The 24,277-nt window shown below is 35.6% G+C and overlaps 1 long non-coding RNA gene across 1 annotated transcript in view; it reads right to left on the reverse strand.

The window, feature by feature from the left end:
- Positions 1-376: 376 nt before the first annotated feature.
- Positions 377-24,277, reverse strand: part of LOC139717845 (uncharacterized) — a 37,745-nt gene continuing 13,844 nt past the window's right edge. The window contains exon 3 of the long non-coding RNA XR_011710006.1: positions 377-447. This is a non-coding gene — a long non-coding RNA (uncharacterized lncRNA). The remainder of the gene's footprint in view (positions 448-24,277) is intronic.

Raw genomic sequence — 24,277 nt, forward strand, 5'->3', positions numbered from 1 at the left:
CAGAAACATTGAATTTTAATCATTTTTTTCTACACGATCAATGGAAAATTGTAAGATTATGACATCTTTAGCTCACTCATTTGTAAAATATTCATATATCCACTGTACAAGAACTGTTTTGCAGAAATTAGCAAAACTTCAAAATGTCATAACTGCCTTATTTTTCATCCAATTTCAGTCAATTTTTTACCATTGAACTCGTAAGATTTTACTCTTTTTTTATCAGACTATCTTATACTTGGACTGGATTTCCCCTTTAAAGCATTGTCCAACAACATCATCCTCAAAATCTAAAAGAAAAAAAAATCATCAAAGAAAAGAAGAAGAAATATTAAAGGCACTCCTCCAGGCAAGAAGTTTTTAAAATATGACTTACTTGCAAGACATTGTTGGTGATCAAGCCCACACCAATTGCCAAGGTGTTTCCAAGCAGTCCATTAATGATATCTGTAAACACAGCAAGATATAAGGTTGGTGAAAAAAGTGATATTTCAAACATCTGCACACAAAATCCTTTTCCATCTTTTTTACAATGGAAAAATGATGATAGCGAGACTGAAAAGGAAACTATATCATAAGATTACATTTGAGCTAAGTGAGAGTGCATACGCCTTCAACTTTATATCATGATGTTTTCATTGTGAATTACATATCACACAGGACAAAACTAGTCAATGTGAAGACCCTGGCTGATTTGTTCATGTTCAAACGGTGACAACATTCTTTATATTAGCACAATGTAATCAAATTTTAATAACATGATGCTATTCATTTTCATTTCATTTCATTTCTTTATTTGTCCAAATTATGTATAAAAAAAAAACTAGAAATGTCGCTATGGCGACTGATGCCTCCGCCATAATGCATGATTCTCCCAATAGGTGTATAGTACAATGTCTTCACAATGTGTGATGACAGTTTCACATAACTGGCAAAATATCGAAATGACAGGTTTGTCAGAAATATCTTGAATGTTCACTTTCCATGATCTGGGTTTGCTATAATTGTCTATTAAGAGTGCAGGTACACATTTTTGGGGAATTGAAAGTTTTTACTTGACTTCTGACCGACCTTATTATAAGTTTATGCATTGAGTATAATTTTCAAGGTATGAAGAAAGAGTGTAATTACAGTACAAAATATATCTTTTTTTTCATTTAAACCTGACCTTTGACCCATAACCTTTGACCTTTCACCTTCTGGCTGGAAATTTCCAAGAGAATCTCCATTAATTAATACATATACATATATTGAATTTTAAAACTAATAATGCAATCATTGCATAAACTAGTATATGAGGGAAATAGTAACATTTTGAGGAATTGACCTTGACCTTTGACCCCTGACTATTGACCCATGACCCCTAAATTCCCTAGATAATCCCTGCCAGTCAGTACATGCATATGTACCAAGTTCCATTAAGATACATCGAACCATTTGCGAGAAAAGTGATATTGCAACATTTTCACCTAACCTTTGACCTTATGACATGAAACTCTTTTTGGAGAATCTTTATGCAGTAGTACATGTCTACACTAAGTTTCAAGAAAATAACTGCGGGCATTGCATAGACATGGGGGAAATAGCAACATTTTTAGCATTTGACCTTGACCTTTTGACTTTTGACCTCTTGCCAGTGTCACTAAAATCTACTCAACTAATTGTCCCATCATACATCATCCTTGGACCAAGTTTGGTGAAAGCTGCTTCATCCAGTTTTGAGTTATCATGTAAACAGATAAATTTTAGGATTTGACCTTGATCTTTGACCTTTGACCTCTGTCCGATTTCACTAAATAACTAATCAAGTAATTGTCCCATCATACATGATCCTCCAACAAAGTTTGGTGAAATTTGCTCCATCCAGTCTTGAGTTATCGCGTAAACGGATGCAATTTCATGATTTGACCTTGACCTTGACCTTTGACCTTTAGCCGATTTCACCCAAAATCTAATCAAATCATTGCCCTATCATACTTCATACTTGGACCAAGTTTTGTAAAATTCCAGTAAATATTACTCAAGTTATCGCGTAAACGTAAGCAGACAGACGTACGTACGGACGGATGGACGGACGGACGGACAACCCGAAAACACCACTTTGTGGCGGAGGCATAAAAACGTGGCATGGAAAATTGGTTTTGTCACACATTCATAAACACATATTTTGGGTTATTGCATTCATTCATAAGAATTCTTTTTTCTTTAAGGTTACTACTTCTTCTAAAAGTAAGATATGACGGATGAAAACTCCCTCATGCTCCCTCTACTTATATAACCTGTTCATACAGGGGGTGAGCTTTATATGAATTTCTGACATTTAAAACCACAAATTTGATTGAGAGCAAAAGTGTGAAAGTTGTGCAGTTTTATCAGTGGCAGTTGGTCACAACAGCTGGTTTGATTATCTTCAAAATGTTCCCTTGTTGGGTATTTGGCAGTTTGTTCTTCTACAGTGTAGTATTCTGGTTGTTTTGTTTGTGTTTCTACCCTTCTGATCATCTGATTTTTATAATTTTCCTTAAAACCAACTTGAATAATGTAAGGAATTGCAATTTAATAGATATGAGCCTTCTACACTGGTTGCTATGGACAACTGTTGCTCTAATTCCTCGTCACTCGTGCTCAGTGCCATGCCACCCTGAACAACCCAGATCTAACCTACATTGTACGTACTCCCATTTTGTCCTAATTCCTATCAACTTTAGTGTCTCTTTTCAAATAGCCACAATATGTACCTGAATTATATATACAGTCTGGGGAGGTCCAATTTCTTTAAAAACAATACATTATTCACAACATCAGGAGTCAGAAAGCCATTTTTGATGTCCGGTATGGGGGCGTTGAGGGTAGTTTAAAAGCAGTTGTACTTTAACACAACAGCATTGTATCGATGCACTACTCGTGATGAAAAATCACCGAGATGAGGTGTCTTCAATCTATCGTAATACCTCCAGGATTAAAATGATGCAGGGGGGGGGGGGGGTATTATGTGTAATTTCATTTTGGCATTACTTGAATGTCCAAACCAGTATGAGCTAGCTACTAATATACTCATGTTATACATATACCAAAAAAAAAAGCAGGATGTCAATTGCTATCCAAATACCTAGATTTTTTTTTAACCACTCAGGTGGACAGAAATGCTGTAAAACCAGAAATGTTTGCAAGCATTTTGATTTGTCAAACTTAGTGAGAGCCAAGATTTGCAAAATCAAAATGCACATAAAAGTTTTTGTCTACACTATGTACTGAATGCCAGTGGCAATTCGCAAAATTTCTATGCCACGAAAAAGGCTGTCGGCTCCAATACATGAAAATTTCATGCTGTGAAAGTATAACATGTATCTTGCTTTACAGTATCCTGCTAAACATTTTGTACATATACCAGTTGCAATAATTTGTCACTCAAACTGCGCATGCTCAAAATTTACCAAAATGGTGATCCTTGCCCCTGTGTTCTACGCTGTTGTGACGTGTGTTTTGAATGAAGGGATTAAAAAAAAAAATCAATATTATTTGCTCCAGCATCCATACACATGCAGAATCATTACATAATTTGTCAAATTACTGGAATAATTCTGACATAATCACAATTTGATTTCTTTGGATTAAGATCACGATGCTGATCGCACTATTCAGTGAGATTTCTGAAGGTCCAAGTTAGCAAAAATTGTACTATTAAGATCATAATGCAAATCTCGAGATTTGCCTCCCATTAAATTCACATTAGTGTGAAATCCACTTCTGAAATTTCAAAGGAAAATTGAAAATAAAAAAAGGAGACCTCCCACGTACAAACAAGCACTCCGGCAGGTGGAAATTGACCTCAGCTACGGCACGAAATCACAAAAGCCTATTCACTGTGAAAATTACTCGGCTGGCACTGCGCACACACAACAAAGGCATATAAAAAGCATGTGGTTACCCTGGTAACCACTCAAACAAGTTGATGGGCATCAGAGGCTTTCCCCTCAACAACCCTTTCTCCAATCATTCAATTAATCTTGTTTCTATCTCCACAGTACACTGCACACTGGCTGCTGCTTGTTATGGCAACCATCTCAAACATTATGTCTTCCAGAATAGGTATTTGCCCAATGCAAATCTTTGCTGATTAATTGGACAAGTCGGACAAAAATGAGCACATCAAAAGGAAACATCATGAAAAGTAGAAGACAATACATGTCATGTTCAACCTGTGGCTAGAGAGAAAATTTGCATGATCCTTTAGAAAGTTAGAATTTCATTATCATTTCATACAAATTCAACCCGTTGAAGACTAGTCCTGAGTAGACTCGAGCAGGTGTCTACGAGAAATGCGCGTAATAGCAAAAATCAGCCCGTCCTCAGTGGGTTAAAGGGGAAATCCAGTCCAAATATAACTAGTCTGATAGAAAAGAGTAAAATTTTATGAGTTAAATGGTAAAAATTTGATTGAAATCGGATGAAAAATTAGGAAGTTATGACATTTTTGAAGTTTTGCTAATTTGGGCAAAACAGTTCTTGTACAGTGGATATGAATATGCAAATGAGTGAGCTACGGTTGTAACTGTGTCATACCCTCACAATTTTCCATTGATCGTGTACAAAAAAAAAAAATGATGAAAATTCAATGTTTCTGTCATTGAAGTCTGAAATATGTTATTCCTGATTGAATAACTTCAGAATATTGATCAGTTAGATATAGCGAGGATTTGAGCCTCTGGCATAATTGTGTTTGAATGAAAAACTAGAAATTTCAACATTTTATGTACAAACTATATGATAAGTTGTGAAGGGACAATGTACCTCATGCTCAAGTAGCCATTTGCATATTCATATTGACTGTTCAAGAACTATTTCCCCAAAAAATATCTTAACTTCAAAATGTCATAACTTCCTTATTTTTCATCCGATTTTGATCAAAATTATACCATTGAACTTGTAATATTTTACTCTTTCTTATCAGACTAACCTATATTTGGACTGGATTTTCCCCTTTAATATGACTTTTTTTTTTGCGGGGGGCGAGACTTTCTTAAATGCATATATATTGGACTGAGTTGCATGAATCAACAAATTCATTCAGACAGTTCAGTAATTATCTTTTCCTTGACTGACGAGGAAAGAGAATGTTTTTCATTAGACATCTCGTTGATATGAAATGCAATGTAAGCACAGACATTGTACACATTGTATGTATTGGAAGCAAAAGTGAAATTTGTGAGAACTTCAAAACCAAGAAAGATACACTTGAAAGAAGCTGACAGGAAAATGAATACCAAGTGCTGTTTTTAATGTTGAAGCAACATGATTCCTCTTCTGTTCTCCTAAAAACAACAGGAAATGATTGAAGAAACAAACATACCAGGAAATGAATGCAAAAAAAAAACTAGAAATGTCGCTATGGCGACTGGTATGCCTCCGCCATAATGCATGATTTTCCTAATAGGTCTAGATAGTACATGTGGACAATGTGTGATTACATTTTCACAAAACTGGCAAAATATTGAAATGACAAGTTTGTCACAAATGTGTTGAATGTTCACCTTCCTTGACCTTGGTTTAAGTGGATGAATAGGAGAGCATGTAATTGGGGATTTAAGGACTTTAACTTGACTTTGACCCATTCATACATTTCGATGCATTGAGTAATTTTCATGGTACCGGTATGGAGAAAAAGTGCAATTTCTGTACTGAATAGTAAATTGTTACATGTTCATCTGGCCTTTGACCCTAAAATTCATAAGATACTAGTAATCACTTTCAGGCAGAACATGCATAAATATGCAGTAAGTTTCACAATAAATTGAGCCACTTCTGAGATATGGAGGAAAAGTTAGTTCAGCACTTTCACTTGATCTTTGACCTTTTGACCTTTGAGGCAAAAAAAAAAGAAAAAGAAAAAAAAATTCTCCAGAGAATTTCTATTAGGTTACACATGCATACACCAAGTGTAAAAAAAAAATAATAATCCTGCTGGCATTGCATGAACATGAGGGAAATAGTAAAATTTTGAAGTGTTGCACTTGACCTTTGACCCCTGACCTTTGACCCCATGAACCCTACATTCTCTAGATAATCACTGCCAGTCAGTACATGTACATACTATGTTCCATGAAGATACCTTGAACAATTTTCCAATTTACAGAGAAAAAAAAAGAAGTTTTAATACTTTTACTTGACCTTTTGACCTTTGACCTTTGACCTCATGACCCAAACTTTCACCAGAGAATCTAAATTGGGTAATACATGTATACACTAAGTTTCAAGAAAATATCTTCTGGCATTGCATAGATATAGTAGAAATAGTGAAATTTTATGTATTTGACCTTGACCTTTTGACCTTTGACCTTGAGCATGTGCACCCAAAAGTTGATAGGCACAACTTCACCCCCTAATACACATACATGCCAAGTTTCATTAGGATACCTCAACAGGTTTTGATAGTTACCTTGTCCACAAAATTCATTACGGACGGACGGAAAGACGGACGGACGGACGGACGGAAGGACGGACGGACGGACGGACAACCCGAAAACATAATGCCTCCGGCACCACTTCGTGGCGGAGGCATAAAAAGTTTGACTACAGTAGACTCATTTGCAAATATCATAAAAGTGAAAGATCATAAAGTCTCTATTAGAAACTCGCAATGGCTGATTTCACACAAACGGAGAGTGTGTAATTTGAATCACGATTCTCATCACGATCATAATTCAAATGATACATTTTGGCCGTGTGTATTCAATCTTGAATCTCAGAGGGTGATTTGAGTAGTAATTCAAATCATACAACTGTACTTCAAATGACAGTCGGCTGTGTTCTCCGATGACGTTTCTCCAGAATTGCAGATGAATCAGTCATGTGTCTGGATTGACCTCCAAATCATGTTTTTAGGGGGCAAAGGTTACAGCGACCTTTCAGCTTCTTCTGAAGAAAAAAAAAATGCTTCTTGCCACTCAAGAGTGATTGATTAGAACTTGGAAAGAAACCACACCTCCTCTCCTCACTCTGAAATTCAAAATTGTAGAATCCAGTGAAGCCTTCCTCAGTCCTGTACAGCTGATGATTCTATGCATATTGTACTTGTAATTCAGTATTGCCAAGGAGGTTTAATTCATTGGAGTTCTAACTGGCTGCAATTATCTAAACAGTTGTCAGATTTCTATTGATGTACAAAAGAATTCCACAGGTGCACTTGTGCCTTTGATGATCGATGTTCCAAGCCGCCGTCTTGCTGTGCAATCTGAAGATTCATTTCGAACGTTATCATAATGTTGGCCATATTATGCTTATCTATTTATTAAATGAAGTGAAATTTTACATAATGATAAAGCATGTAAAACAAAAGTCAATTCCGTCCAGAAATTTGCGCAAAAATGTAAATCAGAGCTGTATCATGTGAAAATGTTTAAAACTGTACCATCCTGGAAAGCTGCTTTTATCACTTTTCCGCTTAATTTCCACAAATCAAACTACAAGTGTAATAGAATAATCTTCAAGTATAATTCTTTATTGATAGATCTATCAGATTAGTGCCCAGGTATGCCCAGTCGAGTAATTTTCATTTTCATTTCAGCATTTTTTCCTCAATTTCTGTTCACGCATCCTTGTGTCTGTACCACCTAGCTTTTATAAGAAGGGATAGCGAAAAGTAATTACCATCACAAAGACATATCTTCCTTTGAAAGTGGCTGATGATTATGCAATGAGACACGAGTCAATTGTCTTCCTATCTGAGCGGCAGATCCGGTTTGCCACATGCTTCAAATATTTTTGAGCGGCGGCTTCGAACATCTAGCAAAGGAAATAAGACGGTTGTGACTCTATTCTCTAGAACCTCCTTAGTAATAGTATTGCCAATTTATTTTTCTCGACCCACGTGAAAAGAACCTATGTTTTATCTCTTAGAATGACACGATAATGGAATCACGTCGGACTATATCATGTTTAATTTCTATCCTTGCATGCCTTGATTCATATTAGAACAGGTTATCAAGTACAGCATATGTTTTTACTGGAAGAATCATCTGTAATTCAGGCAGAATGCTAATAGCCAGACACACACACATGTATTTCAACCCCATAAATCAAACCATAGTAAAGGAAGAGCGACAATACAATGTTGTTTGACTATTAAAGCACTATTAAAGAGTAGAGTCTGTGCTATGAAAAGAAGTACAATGTCTTGTACGGGGTACTTGCTACACAGTCCTGTACTGTACCACTAGACTGAATCCTTTTCCCTCCTCAACAACAAAAAATACATAAATCCAATGTAACAGCGGGGTTCAATGACTAGACCCAGAGTCATCTAGTTACCATAGGAACATGAAATCACCCTGAAGGACCTTTGCACACAATAAAAGTTGAACTCATGAATCCCATAAATTAATGTACGGGGAAAGAGAGAGAAAGAGTGAAGAGGCAGGGGAAACTACATTATGTCTGATATGCAAACTTACCTTGACCGAACAGGTTGCTTGTTGTCATGTCACACAAACACACACACCCCCTCACACACACACACACACACACATACACACACACACACACACACACGCACACGCACACACGCACACACGCACACACACACACAAATACTAGATTCCATAGAGAAGGCAAAGCATGTCAATAAAATAACCTGCTGCCTTTGAGATTCAAATGTCTTCCGTGGTCTGACATCCTGAAATGTTTCATGGAAGATGTCATTTCTATTTCTCAGTAGAGTGATGCTGTGACTACTGTATTAAAAGGACAACACACCATCAGAGTACTCTCTAAAAAGAATCGAGTGAAAATATTCACTCTTAAAAGAGTGAATATAAAAAAGAGTGAATTTAGAGTGAGATTGGAGTGAATTTTGAGTGAAAATGTTATTTTCATTCATTTTGGAGTGACCTCAGGGATCACTCGAAGACTTTGGAGTGATCCCTGTTGTCACTTTAAAACGAGTGAGAGTGAACATTTTCACTCAAAATTCACTCCAATTTCACTCTAAATTCACTCTTTTTTTCACTCTTTTAGGAGTGAATATTTTCACTTGATTTTTTTTAGAGAGTACACCATCAGAGTTCACTACCTTGATAAGGATAATGAGATCCATTGAAAGAAAGGTGAAGAAACACAGATAACATACTAGCAATGGTTTGAGTAAATTCGAACACAATTTATGATGGTTATTATCATTTTGGAATATCATAGAGTGGTCTATACAAGGCACAGAAAAAATGTAGTGGAACCTGAACGTATAGATCACTATCATATTTCTCCCCCATCTGTTTTCATTCACACAAGCAAGCAAATTGTCAACAGATTCAAGGAACAGAACCTACTATCCACACTATCCCATCAAGCTCTCGGGTTTGCAAGTTTGCTGAAGATACAAAGTATTATCACCATGTCCTCATCAAAAGGGCCAATTCTGAACTTCATGTGTAAATCCTATTTGATGAAAAAATAGTTTAAACTGTTTAAGTCAAGTAAATCTGTAGAAAATTAGTATAATATGTGACCCTGCACCACAAAACCAACAAAAAGTCGCCAGACATGGATTTTCAGTTCAAGGACAAGTCCACCTTCATATATATTAGGTTTGAGAGAATGCAGCAATATTAGTAGAACACATCAGTGAACACATAAGGAAAATAAAAAGAGAATTTCACAAAACCTTACTTTTTGAATAAAGTGCACATTTCTTCGACTTGCTACTGACGTTATGTTAAGGGTAATATTATTCCTCCTGCCTTCTGAAAGAGAGAAGTCAAGAGTTCTTTTGTTATGCAAGAAAAATGGAAATATGTTGAATTTTCTTTATTCTTTCTTTATATCGTTGTACTCATGTGACATCACAAGCTTACTTAGTCTTTACATCCAGCCGTGACTGAGCAGAAACTTCAAAAATTCATAACTTTTGAACGGATTGTCCGATTTTCCTCAAACTCTCACTGATGTGTTCTACTAATATTGCTGCATTCACTCAACCCACATGTCTATGAAGGTGAACTTGTCCTTTAAGGGCAGATTCTGAAAGAGCAGACTCTGAGCTTTAAAATGATGTATAACTCAATACAAATGGACTCCCCTATAAACCTACCTAAATACTAGGAAGAAAGCAAGCGCTCTGGAAAAGTGTGAACTGAGAAAAGAGGCGCTGAAGTACACAGTCTATTCATGCGCTTAATCTTTACCAAGCCGTGCTAGCTGTGCCTTGAAAGGGACAAAACACAGAGTGTAAACCACTGGGGCAACATCAATGAAGGAATTATCAGATTAAGCTGAAATTAAGCATGTTCTATCAGCACATTCTGCCCATGATTAACGCTAACTTTCAAAGCAGTAGCGTCATCCTTTCAAAAGTTATTAGACTTGAAAGTGAAGAGTGAGCAAAGGATTTCAAGACATGAAAAGCGGCCTTTAAGACAAGCCTGATCATTCTACTCTTCCTTAAAAAAGGGTTGTAGAAAAACTGCTAAAAACACACTTTCCCATTCATGTTATGATACCAAACTGAAGAATAACGTAGAAGAAGGATAGCTCTTTCAGAAAATAAGAAAAACTCAATATTGACTTGGATGAACCATTTCACCTTTTTTGAGTCCTCACTTAAAATCAAGGGATGCAACTTTTTGTTTGTTTTGTGGTGCAGGGTCACATATGCTTTAGCCCCTTGACAAGAACATCTAGTCATGCTGTAAAATCGCATGGTTTCTACATGTATCTGAGCTGACTTGCATTATAGATACAGTGTGTAGAAGAAAAGCTAAATACTGACAAGGGTCTAAAAAAATCCTTTTGGGGGGATATAATATGAGCTTCAACAACGGTTGACTCAAATCATTATTGGATAGACAAACTACAACTGTAGTACATGTTTAAACTGTTCAGCAAATGATATATATTTGTCCATCAGTGACATAAAAATATATTACTGTATCAACAAGAAAGACTACCGGTACTAAATTACAGGATGACTCCATATCTTGTGCAAAATTTGTCCAGGTGCAGCTGAAAATAGACGTCATCTCTGATAATATTGTCATATTTGCGCAACGTGCCACAAAAGGAGAGAATCGTTTCTTAATTAGTTTGCTGTGGGAAGACTCTCACAAGGCTTGTGTCGAGCGAGAGAGAGAGACACACATAGAGAGAAGCGATTTCATTACAAAGTCTGCCTGAGGTTAGATGGGGATTCAAAACGGAGACAGTACGTATTGTAAGACTTGACACTGGGGCAGGTGTAGGCAGTTTCACATGTACAATGGCCAGAGTGGTACACTCTGCTTGATGAAATTCAGGTCGTGCGTGAAATAAAAATCTGCATATTCTGCATTCCTGATGAGATCACCTCATTTCCTTGCACGGCAGTTCAAATTTCTGGTCATTGTTAAAACATGATGTATGCAACTGTATATTTACTATCCCTTTAATCTGATTTCATTCTTTCATCTTTTTCCTTCTTATTGTTTTCTTTTAGATGCAGAGCAAATGGCATAAGTTTAACAATAATATGAGCAAAACTTAAAATCTTCAGTCTGGACATTTTGAGGTAAAAATTCTTAACACTGAAACCTGTTGTACAAAACCTTATCCAGGGTGAGAAACAAAGCAGTCTTCTTTGGCAAGTGATCTTTATTATTGATTAAGATTCACAAAATGTACAATGAAATGTTGTATAAATACACCACAGAAAAGGACAAGCTCACCTTCATAGACATGTGGGTTGAGTGAATGCAGCAATATTAGTAGAACACATCAGTGAGAGTTTAAGCAAAATCGGACAATCCGTTAAAAAGTTATGAATTTTTGAAGTTTCTGCTCAGTCACAGCTGGATGAAAAGACTAATATAGCTTGTGATGTCACATGAGTACAACGATATATAAAAGAAAGAATAAAGAAAATTCAACATATTTCTATTTTTCTCGAATAACAAAAGAACACTCGACTTCTCTCTTTCGGAAGGCAGGGGGTATAACATCACCCTTAACATACCTCAGTAGCAAGTCGAAGAAATGTGCACTTTATTCAAAAAGTAAAGTTTTGTGAAATTCTCTTTTTATTTTCCTTATATAGTTGTACGCATGTGACATCATACACTGTAGTAGTCTTCTCTTCCAGCAGTGACTGCGCAGATACATTTGTACAGTACTTAGAATATTCGTAACTTTTGAACGGATTGTCCAATTTTCCTCAAACTTTCACTGATGTGTTCTACTATAAAAATGCTGCATTTTCTAAATCCTTATGTATATGAAGGTGGACTTGTCCTTTAACAAGGCGCCTCTATGCATACGTCGTCATTACAGGATATTTTGACTGCATTACTACACGCATTGGAAATCAAACTAAGAAAAAAAGAAAACAAATTTAACAGGGAAAAAAAATCAACCTGATATTGAAAAAAGAAAAGAAAAAAAGAAGGAATTTATATCGGATGTGCACCCAAGGGGTTTTACCTCCTCATATGGCATAATGCCTGGCAACATATGGCAATATGAAAAGAGTAATAAAAATTATATTACCGGTACTGGTACTATTAAAGATCATATTGTGCCAGGAACAGGTGCATTCTGAAACCCCTATCATTGTCAGTGTAATTGATAACCCTAGAGTAACGAGCACAATGTACATTTCTTGTCTCATAATGCATCTAATAGTCCATACTAGAACATACTCTGGAGATACATTAAAATACTATAAATGGACGATTTAATAGCGTTGTGTGAGTACTCTTCTCCTTGACTATACCTATGCTGTCTCACAAAATATCTCTGTGAAGCAAAGGGAAAATTTTCTTTGACGGAAGGATCATTTGCTCATTCATTCTTCATTTCATTTCATTTCATTTATTTCATTTCCAACAACATTTTCATACACAAAATAACACAACATCAATACAATGTCGTAACAAAGAAAAATACATGAAGTTAACAATAATACGCATGAAAAAAAGCAAGAGAATATTGAATCAAAACTAAAGTTGCAGGAAATGGAGGAGACATGCTAAAAAGCTAAGCTTGTATTTTGCAGTCTCCTCGTGGACAAAAAGACTAAATAACATCGAAAGGCAATTAGCTGGACATAAACGGTGCGCAACACATACAGTCCTATACAAATAAACAAACAACAAACAAACAAACAAACAGACGGACAAACAAACACAAGCAACCTCTCTTGTAAAGAGAAAGATAGAGAGAGAAAAACAAAAACACAGTGAAGGAAAAGGAGGAGAAGAGGAAATTATTTTGAAGGAAGAAACAGAAAGAGACAAGAGGACAGGAAAAGGCGAGAAAGGAGAAGAGATGAAGGGTCTATACCAGCACACGCGAGGTACATGGTGCGATGGATCACCGAGGTATATGTACATAATGTAGGAAGGAATAGATTAAAGAAAAGAATGAGTATAACGAATAAAAAAGGAAGCTCAAAATTAAGGGTAACTAAGATATAACTCATTCAACTATAGGAATTTATGAACAACTTCTTCAATTTGAATGTAAATGTATTTAAACTTAGAACTTGTTTCATACTATCATCGAGAGAGTTCCAGAATTTGGGGCCAGTAAAAGAAAATATAGATTTAGCAAACATAGTTCTAGTTAATGGCAAATGAAGTGAGTTGGATTGCCGGGTAGGATACAGATGAACAGTTCTATTTTTAGTGAACATGGACTCAAACACAAATGGGAGAGAATTATTGATAAATTTGTACATGAATTGTCCGAGGTGTAGAAAATACAAATCCTTTACCTTTAAGATTTTGTTTTCTTGAAATAACACATCAGTGTGACTTCTCCACGATTCATTGCAAATAATACGAAGAGCTTTCTTCTGTAACAAAAGTAGTCTTTCCAAATGAGAAGAATGTGTGTTTCCCCAGGCGAGTATACCATAATTCAAATAAGGTAAAATCAAAGATGAATATAATATTAAAAGAGCGTTTTTGGGTAAATAAAATTTAACTTTATTTATAACACCTATATTTCTTGAAATAATACGGCTTATGGAATCAATATGTAAATTCCAAGTGAGTTTACGGTCAATAGTCAAGCCTAAAAATTTGATTGAAAAAACTTCTTCAATAACTGTGTCATTCAGATAAACATTCCTTGGCACATTTTCCAAAGAGTTACTAAAAATCATACATTTAGTTTTTTTTATATTTATTGACAATTTATTTGCTCTTATCCATTGAAGTAATTTATCCAATTCAACATTTAAAACATCAATTAACATATTAGGATCAGAATGTGATAAAAAAAACATTAGAATCATCAGCAAATAATAGAAAAGAAAGAATACTTGATGAATTCGGCATGTCGTTAATATAAAGGATAAATAAAAGAGGGCCAAGCAAACTTCCTTGAGGCACTCCACAATTGACATTTTGCATGACTGATGTATGTCCGTTAACATACACAAATTGCTTTCGGCTAGAAAGGTAACTCCTGAACCACTCCAAGGCCTTTCCTCGGATACCATAATGTGATAACTTATAAAGGAGTATATTATGGTCAATGGTATCAAAGGCCTTGGAGTAGTCCAGGAAAACGCCGATTGTATGATGAAATTGATCAATAGCTTTTGAAACTTTATCTAGAAAGGTAAGTATTGCATGGGATGTATTGTGGTTTTGTCGAAAACCAAACTGATAATCAGAAATTATTTTATGAATATCCAAAAACTTTAATAATCTAGAATGAACAACTTTTTCAAGTAATTTCGATATAGAAGTCAACAAAGATATAGGTCGATAGTTACGAACATCTTCCCTATCCCCATTTTTATAAATGGGAATTACTTTAGAAATTTTCATATCCTCAGGGACAACTCCATTACACAAAGACAAATTAAAAACGTGTACCAATGGATCAACAATAAAATTGATAATATTTTTCAAAAGAACATTGTCAATACTGTCGTGCCCGGCACTTTTCTTGTTTTTCAAATTCTGAGCAATATCTAACAATTCATTTCTCTCTAAAGGAACAAAAAACAATGAGTTAGGATTTCGAGTTTGTAAAAAATCAGAAAAATTCTTTTGACTATCCGGAATATTGCGAGCAAGATTATTGCCAATTTGTGAGAAATACTGATTAAAAATGTTTGAAATGGATGTGGCATCATTAATGATCAAATTATTATGTTTGATTGTGGTAACACGTGGTTTCTCCGTATTTTTATTAATAGCTGTATTAATAGTTTTCCACGTATTTTGAATATCATGTTTAAACAAAAATAACTGATTAATAAAATATTTACGTTTCTCACACCGTATTACTTGCGTAAGAACATTCTTATATGAAGTATATTTATGATGAGATTGCTGGGTGCGTTTAATTTTATCAACATAATACAAGTTATTCTTACGGTTAATCGATCGCAACAAAGATTTAGATATCCAAGGCAACCTAGGATATCTTTTGTAATTGTTACATTTTTTTCTAATAATGGGAACATGCTTATCCAAAACAGAAATTAACGTTTGCATGAACAAATCATAAGCTACAGTGGGATCCTCATTATCATATACATCGGTCCAGTCCACTCTGTTTAACTCGTCTTGTAACCTAACTATATTGTCAGGTGTCATTTTCCGGAAACTTACCATAGGAGGCTTTAAAGAAATTCTACGGTTAATGGGAATACAAGAAAAGATGGGATAATGGTCAGATAAATCTGATAAAATAATTCCGGAGGCAGGTAAAGGGCTGATGTTACAGAATATATTGTCGATAAGTGTTGCAGAATGATTGGTAACACGAGTTGGTTTTGTTATAAGCGGTAAAAAAGACGAAGAAGTCATTATATCCAAAAAATTTTGGGCAGTGTTTAAAGTCTGAAACTTTAACAAATCAACATTAAAATCTCCCATAATAAAACAATCTTTATTATTAAAAGTTCGGTTTGATAATAAGGATTGTACATATTCAAAAAAATCATAAATATTAGAATTAGGAGGTTTATATAATACTGACACAATTATATTCTTTGAATAAGGGACCTTAATTTCAATAACAAGTGATTCAACAATTTCACTCATACAATTCAATTCATCATGAATAACATAATCCAGATTTTGTTTTACATAAAAAGCAACGCCTCCGCCCATTCTCTGATTTCTGCTATTATGTATGAAATCATAACCTGGGAGTGAGAACATAGAAGTGGAACCCTGAGTGGTCCATGTTTCACTAAGACCTATTACATTGTATTAAGGATCCATGAGTGCCATCCATAAATAAGCGAAAATTATCAAAATTATGATTCAAACTCCTTATATTCAGATGCATTAAAGACAAATTATTGTCACAATCATTACCTTCAACGAAAGATTTGATATTGTTAATAGTGAAATATTCTGAACTTGGATATTGTTCATTGTTATTCTGACAAAAATTAACACTATCCTCATAAAAATTAAAAGGTAACTGATAATCTTTACTAGAGGGGTCATTATTTGCCTGTGTTTCCGTGTTATTACTGAACATTTCAAAGAACTCATCACTGTTTAATGAATGAAAGGCAAAGTCTTCGACTCGCATCATCTAGGAGTCAGAAAGAAATAGGACGTACTCGGTGCCATCGAGCGCCAATGTGCGTTCGAGCAATGCATGGCAGAGACCCCAGGAGGATGAGATAAGAGAGAGCATAAAAGAATGTAAGGGGACGAGAAGGAGGAGGAAGGAACAGAAAAAGTGGTAGAAGTAGAAATAAGAAAGAAAACGTAAATACCGGAGAATTACAAGAGAGCAAAGGACAAACAGTAGACAAAAACAAGACAAACACCACAAAAAACACATACCTATCGAATCATGACTAAGGTACATTTCCGAAAGGCTAAACCCAGACATTGCTCTCCCTGCCCCCCCCCCCCCCCCCCCCCTCCCCGAGAAAAGTATGTCAAAACTGGTCAGGCAAGATAGACTCCGAATAATGCATTTACAATTCTTTTTGTGAGTACAGTAAGTAAGAGCACTGGATGAAAGTTGCCAGTGAACCCATGATACACTTGTTCGTATGGGATAGGCTGAGAGCCTCGTCGCTCCTCCGTCACCCAACACACAAACTTGACGAGAATGCGTTCACTGGTGCATGTATTGTAAACCTTCGGTATGTGACAGTTATTGTTCCATCTCAAACTGAACGACATCAGAGCGATTGTTACCATCTCGTTATATTACAGTGCATCTGTGCAGGGGTTTACCGAACCACGCCCCTCTGTCATTTAAATGTCAGTTCACACATCAAATTAACAAAGTCTCATTACGAACACACACTATACAGAGACCTGTCCACTTGTTAATTTCTGAGTTCAATGCCTGTACCAGAGTAACAATGATATACATTTGTATTTCTTCTCAGAAAAGCAATAAAATAGACAACACACAGGGAAATAGAAGAAAATCTGTTTTAGAATTTTACAACATATAGCCTAAATAAACACATCTTATATCAACATGATAGGGTGATGTTGTAAAAATGACTCAAGAGGCCTACTGGACCTGTCATCACAATTAAACCAGATATCTTTATTGCTTTGCAAATGATTCCAAGTGCTCACAAATTACAGAGCAAATCGACCATACAGTATCATCAGCCTGCATAATATGATAATTTAAGTAAAATGGAATCATTGTAACTTGAGGCTTCATGGAAATGCAACATTTTATTGAGATTATAAAATCTTAGTTTCTTTATCATGACCTTTTTTTTTAATCAAGATACCTGAAGGGTATCACACATGTTTGCCAACATAATCAAGCTTTTAATTTTTGAATTTTTCCATCATAAAAATTTCAAAAAGGGACATGTTAAGTGGGTATGAAGCAATATTACACAACGATTGAATTTGATCTTTCTCTTTTATACAAAAGTGTGTGTACAGTATGCGTCACTGTATTTTTTCTAGTGGTGTGTAACATTACGTGTATATCCTGGATAACTTGTAAACTTGCCATAACCATGTTTATGAGTACAATGTGTAAATGTATTTTGTATCTGGTGGTTTACAAGCGAACAAATACCTCCCTATTTAACCCCTCATCCTGTTTTTGGCAGTTGAGCTAGTTTGAGCTGACAACCATGGCTTCCATCGCTTCCAACTAACAAGGATGGGGGACAATTAACTGCCCAGTATTTGCTTCTTTCGAGGACATACAGTACACAAAGGCCATATTACACCACAGCATTGTATTCCTTGACACACAAATATCTAAATTGCACTCTCAAGGATCTTATGTATTATTTTATCTCAAATATGATTTGTTTCTCCCCCGTAGGAGAAAATGGACAAAATCCTCACTAAATTCCCTTCAGATTATGATATGTATTGATTGATGATAAAACAAATTGTATTTCAAGTACACATTTCCATATATACAGTGATTGGCATAGAATATTTTTCTCTACAAAGATTAAGTGTTCAAATTCAAACATAGTAGCAGTACACTTCAGTGAAGTTTGAGGACTGTCATGCAATTTATTCTCAAGTTATACATTTCTTTGTTTGTGTATGTGTGTGTATGTGTTTTGCATCATGACAGAGTACTTAAACCATTGAAGATGGACTAATTTTGCTACTACACACATCTCCCAGAGACACCTGCCCGAGTATACTCGGGACTCGTCTTCAAGGGGTTAACTTACATTGTACCAACATGTATTTCATAAGGCGCGGGGTATCAACGTATCATCCTTAAGATAGCATTGTATGTCAGTCATTTTATAAGCTGAAGGAATCTACCTATAAATGTGCATCATTGAAAATGTAATTTTGTTGAATTCTGTATGTTTTTTTTTTGTATCATTGCCCAGCTGTGACATCACAAAGTGTTGCAGTCTTCATATCCAGCAGGGATAACACATACAATGTATATTTTTAACCGAAACTTTAAAAATTTATGACTTGTGAACGGTTTGTCTGATTTTCCTCAAACTTCGCTGATCAATGTGATCTAGTATCGCTGCATTCTCTCACTTCACGAGTTCCTCATTCTCCTTAAAGGACAAGTCCACCTTCATATGTACATAAGGATTGAGAGAATGCAGCAATATTAGTAGAACACATCAGTGAAAGTTCGAGGAAAATTAGACAATCCATTCAAAAGTTACGAATATCTTAAGTATCTGCGCAGTCACTGCTGGAAGAGAAGACTACTACAGTGTATGATGTCACATGCGTACAACTATATAAGGAAAATAAAAAGAGGATTTCACATAACATTACTTTTTGAATAAAGTACACATTTTTTCGACTTGCTACCGACGTATGTTAAGGGTAATATCTTTCCCCCTGCCTTCTGAAAGAGAGAAGTTACAACAATCTAAGTGTTCTTTTGTTATGCGAGAAAAATGGAAATATGTTGAATTTTCTTTATTCTTTCTTTATATCGTTGTACTCATGTGACATCACAAACTATAGTATTCTTTTCATCCAGCCGTGACTGAGCAGAAACTTCAAAAATTCATAACTTTTGAACGGATTGTCCGATTTTCCTCAAACTCTCACTGATGTGTTCTACTAATATTGCTGCATTCACTCAAACCACATGTCTATGAAGGTGGACTTGTCCTTTAAAACTCATTGGTGTAGAAAAAGGCATTACTACATGTATGTACTGTTCTCAAACTGACTGGTGCGTGCATTGCTGGATGAACGAGTATGAAAAGCAGGCACATAGATACAGCAAATACACTAAAGCTTGTTCCGCTCTTATGCTAACTGCTCCCCTGTGGCATTTATATGACTTCTGCCATTCTTGAGTAATGGAATGGAAGTGAAGTGTATCACTACAAATGTACACTCTGCGACATACAATTTGTATCAATGTAGTACAACGCATGACTGAATCTCATTTACTTGAATAGATTGTAGACTATACATGTACTCAATCAGGCCAGCAGAAGACAACTCACATGTGACTAATTTTACTGACTTTAGACTCGCAGGTCCATGTCTGCTGGTTTCGACCACTCATTCTCAGAGCTACACACTTTACATGCCAATATCAGAATCTGAATGCTCCACTGAAAACGCCCTGCAGAAAATCAATAATTAGACGCTAAGTGATTTCCACCGGGAATACTCTGTGCATTCGTTATCAACGTCTTCAGTTACAGTGCCCTGAACACCAAAGAATTATGCACATGGTATACATACAATGTATACTATAGTTGATTTTAACACAAAACAAAAACAAAAACAAAAAATGGTGAAATACTACACAATATGAGGAGACATCAACTATAGTTCAATGAGCATTTGTGGTTTTAACATGTTTCAATATTCTACAAATGTGGCACCGAGTAAAATTTATCAAATAGATCAGTCTTTAGATACTGTTAAACATGTAATGTTTTACATGTATCTCTAAAATATGAGAGTACTTCCAAAAGCAGGCACATTCCCTGTCATTCACATGTCATGTCATCAAATATGCACATCATTAGTTTAAAAAATGAATAAGAAAAAAATTAAAATGGCAAAAGGATAGAGCAAAGCTTTTTAATATCCCATTAAATCTATTGATTTTGTATGTCCCCTACAAATATTTCCCACACTTTTAATGTACAGGTACAAGTAGCTATCAGCTTGAAAGAGCTACACACACACACACACACACACACACACACACACACACACACACACACACACAAAATATGGCACTAAAGAAAACATCCTTCTGGACACTTGGCTACTAGATATTGACATCTTTAACAGCATTTGACACCATTGATAAAGAAGCTTTTATACTACAAATTCATTGAGCTTAAACAGGTGTATTTTCTTTTTTCTAGAAAAGGGCAACCTGTTCCGACAGGAATACTGACAAAAAGTTTCTGGTAAAATACAAATGGCATACTTGAGGAATATTGCGCTAGGTAAAGTAGATGTGTAGCTCACTCTTCAACAACTTTAGATAAATATCATTGAGAATAAATTGGTCATTCACATCCTGAAACACTTGTAAGAATTCAGGTCAGAGTACACAACTAAACTGAGAGGAGGAAGGCTTCAGTGCACTTTCTGAATAGCTGGCCATGCCTTGACCACTTCTACCAAGCGATGGCAGTATAAGTAACCAATAACATGTGTCAACAAAAGGTGACGTTGCCAAGAGCTCACTGCACTATACAATCAATGAAAGGATGGCGCAGCGCACCGGTCAAGCATTTTCAGCACCTTGTGGTGGTAGCATTCGTCTGGAATTGATCCACAAAACATACAATTTGTCATGCTCTGACTGCACTTTTATAAGCAGCTTCTCTTGAAGAATTTCATCTTGTGCACTTTCTTCATCCTGTATAAGGATGAAGAAAGCGGCACCATTTCTTCATCTGCCAGTACATTGTAGAATGAAGAAAGTGCACAAGATTACTTATATCCCTTCTTGTTTTTTCTTTGTCAGTAATGTAGCTGTGACTAGTCATTGTGTTACTGTATTCATAGTTTCGAGGGTATAGTATCATATAAATAGTTAAACCAGTACATGATTTAAAGCTGAATGACCATGTTATCAAAACCCTCTTCTACAGTTGTATGTAACATTTCATGCTGTGATGACGAGAGCTGCAAAAAATACTTGAACATCAATGAATCATACATGTACATATCGTAAATCATGTCACTTCTCAACTTAACATTGCGACTACATACAGTTAATCACGAACATTGTAGACATGTAGGCCCTACTATCCATGTCACAGTCTAGACAAACGATAAAGTTTGCAAAATACCCCCCCCCCAAAAAAAAAGAAAGATATATTTCACACTTACAGTATTGTATTATTTCGACAATGAAGCACCGCCTTTAATGGCTGCATTCAGTGTCAAGTACAAAAGAGGACCCTGGATACTGTAAAACTGCAAAATAAATAACACTGAGTGGGAGCAATTGAGGAATCACTAATGGAATGTGGCATACATTATATCCTGTATAAAGCTTTTTCAAAGTCAAAAGAGGAGGTGTTGTGTGATATTTACTGTAAATGTACGTGCCTAAAAACATATACGGGGATAGAGCCTTCTCTTCATTTGCTCCCCGTCTGTGGAACTGTTTACCAACCCAAGTGGTTCTTTGGAATCATGACAACCTTGAAACCTTTAGATCTGAACTAAAGACCTAATCTTTTTTCAGTAACTTTGTGAATAATATTTTACACTGTGGGAGCCAGGCACCTTTGAATGTTCTTTACAGATAAATGGCACTCTGATAAAGATGTTCATCATCATCATCATCATCATATTCACAACAATGCATCAATACAAGCTTGTACATCAAGTTTGCTTGATGAAAATAAAGTGAGAATTTATAACATGCACATCAACTCCACATCTTAAAATAAAATAGTCCTGGCTTGGAGTTCTCACATTTGTTTCTTTGTTGTTGTTTTTTACTGCATTGGCAAAATAAATTCTGTTACTGTCATAAAATATTTTTTTGGCCAGTGTCAAAGTTTCCTTTTCAGAGAGAACTTACATGAGCACCATTGAGTCATGGAAATGAACGCTTACAAACATCTTGCGTGTCAAGAATTTGTTCAAGTGCATGACACAGTGGGCTCTCATTCAAAATCCCTGATACTGGTGAAATTACTTTGTCAGTGATCCAAAATTGTGTAAACAACAAAATCGAAGAAGCACTAAAATAGATATTAAACTATAGGCCAATAAAATTTACTGCGGTGCAACAAGAGTTTGTTAAATCAATTTTCTTCATAACAAGAGTCAGCTGTTTAATGACAAGACACGATAGGCCTTCAGGCAAATGGTACCCTTACACTGTAGTTGCCTATAACATTTCAAACATCAGCAGAGGAACAAACACGAGCAGGTGTGGCATCAATTTTCGGTTCTTTTTTGGTCATTATGTCTCTGGACATACACACACACACACACACTCACTTACGCACACACAGTATGACACGCTTGTATGTGTTCACACGCACACAGTATGACACACTTGTATGTGTTCACATGCACACTCACACACATTGTAGGTACATTTACTGAAACTGCTCCAGTTCTAGTACCGAACTTGCTTGGTCCCTAGTACCTCACAGTCAGTGAGAGAACCATTTGTAAACTGAATTACTGATAAAAGTCATCACTTGAGCTTACGTAGCCAAACTGTGAAGCAGGGTTCTATTTATGATAAACACTGAATAGACAGTTTGGTGGCATATCAGTGTGTTGATCTAAAGAAAGTGTGATTGCAATCCAGCTTAAAAGTGACATCTCGATGTCATTGGAGCATCACAAAATCAGCATGACAAGAGCATGTACATGTAACAGAATTCCCCAGCAGACACTGCATGAACTCAACGTATTCAGTACCGGGCATGACTTTCCTTTCTATCTTTATTATGCATGCTAAAAGTGGAAATTTTCACACATGCAATTTTTTTTCGTGCTCAGCCAGGTACACGTAGCATGATTTCCACCTGTTTTTTATTCAACTATTATATCAGAACATGAAGTAGTATTTCATATGAACAAGCAAAAAAGAAAATAGCGTGCTTTTATTTTCATGCGAGTTTTTTGATGAGTAGAATAGTGTGAAAATTTTAATTTCTACAATATTCTTATTTCATTTACAGTGAGGACACAGGATGTACAATGTGTAGATACACAGATCACCTGATGGCTTTGTGTGAAAAATTGTCCAGGGTATTGAAATTCCCTGGGCCAGACAAGGCTTCTAAAAAGCCTACTTATTTCCATTCAAATGCTGCAATAGTCCTAATTAATGTAATCTTTCTCCCAGATCTTTTCAATTAGACATGCCTCATGTATCAAACAGACAAGCAAACTGCAATTTTGTTTTTAGACTAGATGTAATCCAAAGGATATCGAATACAATGTAAAGCTTACCAGCTGATCAAATATGAGATTTAAAAAGTGGCACCATCATCATCAAACATCAAAGCTATACAGACTGTATGTTTGAAAGGAATGCTACACGTGTAACAGGTATAAAGAATATCAAAAAGAAACGTGACACCATTTGGTTTAGTTGGTAATGCAGCACAAGTCTTTCCCCCTGTAAGTCATAAATTTTGGAGTATTGCAATTGATACAATATTAAAAGTAGTCTAATGCTTAGGAATCAAGTTTGGCTCATCGAAAAGGAGACAACATATCATCTTATAAATTTGCAATTATGTGATTGCGAGACTGTACCCATACGTGTATATTTCATAAAATTAAGTCAAACTTTCAAGCTCCACAACTTTCCATTTTCTCTTAAATTATGATTAAACTCCTATACAACTCTGTTTGTATCATTT

The sequence above is a fragment of the Diadema antillarum genome, unplaced genomic scaffold, assembly GCF_040938485.1.
Source record: "Diadema antillarum isolate AM-2024a unplaced genomic scaffold, OU_Dant_1.0 scf00000083, whole genome shotgun sequence".
In the NCBI taxonomy this organism is placed as follows: Eukaryota; Metazoa; Echinodermata; class Echinoidea; order Diadematoida; family Diadematidae; genus Diadema; species Diadema antillarum.